This window comes from Neopelma chrysocephalum, unplaced genomic scaffold (genome assembly GCF_003984885.1).
Source record: "Neopelma chrysocephalum unplaced genomic scaffold, ASM398488v2 Primary Assembly neopelma1_25, whole genome shotgun sequence".
Classification (NCBI taxonomy): Eukaryota; Metazoa; Chordata; class Aves; order Passeriformes; family Pipridae; genus Neopelma; species Neopelma chrysocephalum.
Window position 1 is genome coordinate 31,026,222 of NW_020897694.1, and position 3,120 is coordinate 31,029,341.

Here is a 3,120-nt window from a genome sequence, read left to right on the forward strand (position 1 = left end):
CGCGAGCGGCACCGCCCCGGGGCTGCGGCACCGCCCGGAACACGCCCCGGGCCCGCTGCGCTGCCGGGCCGGGCGCGGCCGCCCCGCGGGCACCTCGTCCAACCGGGGCCGTGGGATAGTCCCGTTCGCCCCCGGGCTGAGCTCGGGAGCTGGGTTTCCCGTGTGGGTTGGGCCGAGCCCTCCTGGAACCGGCGGGATAGAGAAGCTGCTTCGGGGTGCTGCTCAGCGCTGACCACTGCCGTGCAGCCTGCCTGCGAACCAAGGGAGGCTCCGAAAGGGGGCTACGGTGCTAAACTCTGGCCACAGGTTTTAATAGCAGAGATGCACGCTTAGGCACCGCTGCCCTGTCTTCACCCAGGCACTCTCTTTCATTGTGTTTCCTCAGGAAAAATCACCCAACATTAAGCGCACCAGGGCACTTAATAATCGTGCTTATGGCAGGCTTGCTTTTTCTCTAGTCGGAGTAAAATAGCTTTGAGTTTTGTATTTACAAGCAATGCTGCCCTGACCCATGGCTGATAGGTGCAAATGTAAACCTGTGTGCGCTACAGCACTGTGGGAAGACGAACGTTAAAGATCCTGATTTCCTATAAATCCCTTTCCAGTGGCCATTTTGTGCCATGTATTGAATGGCTTGTGTTGAGGTCCAGTCTGTGCCCAAGTGTGGTAGTAGCAGCTTGGAGCGCTGCTGCTGCAGGTCGTGGTCAGAACTGTATTGACGCTTGTGCTGAGCTCTGCTTGGGGGCAGGTATGACAAATACGCAACTCCCAAATCCTGGTTTTTCACTTGCCAAACGTGCTGGTTATTGACTGGATAGTAAGAAGTTCAGTGACACGCAGCATGTGATTCGGAAGGTAACTGGTGCTGTGCAACTGACTCAGATTCAGTGGTCATAGACCTTCCTCAGAGAGATCTGTAGCTGTTCTTTAGCATTTGTAGAACCTTCCCAGCTGGAAAAGTGGAAAGTCATAGAGTTGGCAAATCACTGTCACCAGTTCATAAATTGATGGTATTATTTTTTTTCTTTTTTGACAGTGATTAGTCAAGTAATTTTTAGATTTACCCTTAGGTAATAAAGAGTTTAACTGTAATAATAAACACTTAAAATTATGCTGTGTTTTAAATTAAGGATAAGCTTTTCCATTAAAATGTCTGAGTTTTGCATGAGTAGTATTGAAGTCAACATTACATGGTTAATAGCTTCTTTTTTTCCCAGACTCCAAGCCTAGAAGGTAATATTGAATATGTGCACATGCATTGTATAATCCAGCAGCATGGATCCTGCCATTACATTTATGTACACATACACAGGAAATTATTAACGTTGCTCAAAGGATGTCCTTTAAGAGAATGTTTGTTTATAGCTGTTGTTAAGCATCACCTAAGAAGTTGCTTTCTTGCCAAAAAGAACAAGAGTTGGTACTCCTCGGTATACAGCACACTTCTCTAATCACATCATACCAAACCACTAACGCCACCCAAGAATTGCAGAACTAACAAAGAAAACTTATCTCACTGACATTACCATGTCAGATCAGGGCCCTGTAACTTCCTGTTGCCAAAATTAGTCTTCACCAAAGCTACCATCTTCAGATGAGGTAAAATAAACCTGCTGTTAGAACAGATGTGAGGTAACTGTGCTTTGTACTAGAGCTTTTGTTTTCCACTTGGTTCGATCCTTGAGGCAGGGGTACAGTTAGCTGGCCATGGCAACTCTAAGGCTAATAAATTGTCCAGATTTATAAATATCTGGGGGGGGGGTGTTCAGTCTTACTGATCTTTTGATCTGAAGATTTCACTGGCATTTTGTGAAAATGAGTTTCCTTATTTGTGATTACTATCTCTTCTATGGGTGGACTTTGATCAGGAAAAAAATCCAGGCTTTATTGTTTCACATGTAAGGCCAACTCACTTGTAAAAATCAAAATAATTTAGTAATAAGGCTGTTTATCTGATTGTATGAATAATACTCATAATCTGAGAACCACTTCTTCCAGTAGCACTTATCTTTGGCTTGCCCAGCCTGCAATGGTTGTTCTAACAGGTTTTTCACTGTCTCTGTCCTGCCCATAGCCTCTACCAGGAAGCCTCTGCAGATAGATTGGGCATTTGCCTGATCTGAAGATGTCTTGAAAGGAGAAAAGGTTACCTTAAGACTTATTTTTAAAGAACAGGAACTTTAAAAGATGTGCATGGTCTGTGGTTTGGCCTGAAGAAAAAACGTGACATACAGCATCACAGTGAAGGCTGGAAGTTGTAAACCCAGGTGAAATTGTTCAAACCTGAACAACCTCAGTGATATGCACAGCTGAAGAGCTGTCTGTGAGCTACAAAGGTAAATGTTCTTTCTTCTCAGTTTCCTCCAATTCCTTTTCTGAAATAAGGTCCTTGTAGCTCTTTTCCTGCTTCAGCAAAACTTTTTTCCCCTTTTACCAATGAGTTTCCAACCTTACCAGAAACATCATAGCTTTCCAGATATTCAAAGAAGCAAAGGAAAGACAAATAGATTTTTATTTGCTAAAAGCCAGGTCTTTATGGAGCAGTTAAAACGTTACCAACCTTACTGCCTAGGATGCTTTTTGGAATTAGAAGACCACAGCCACTGCCAGTGGATGGTGAAGCAGATGGGCAAAGACAGCACTAGGGGAAAAAAAAGAAAGGAAATGGGTAGTATTGGCAAGCTATTCTTTGATGTACACACATTCTGTTACTGTTACAAAATTGGTATGAGTACAATAACCCTGGAAATTATGTTGCCTTTTTTACTTTTATTTATTTGCAAGACTTTGGCAATACTCTGCAATGACTGTATTTCAGATGCAATGTTTGTGAGGCTAAGAACATGGTCACATCTAAGGAGTGTATTTGAATGTGTTAAGAATGTGGTTTCATCTAACAGCGTGTTTTGGAAGAGTATTTGCCATAATTGTATCCTATGGTTTTTACTCAATCAGAAATCCAACTGAAGGGCAGGGTTTCAGCACTGGTTTCTATCATGGCATTTACTGAAGCATGGACTCTCATTTTATGTTTCTTTTTGCTGTGAGGATATAAAAGTTTATGTTTGTATGTATTTTTAAATAAAAGTCAAACATGTGACAACTTATTTTCTCCCAATG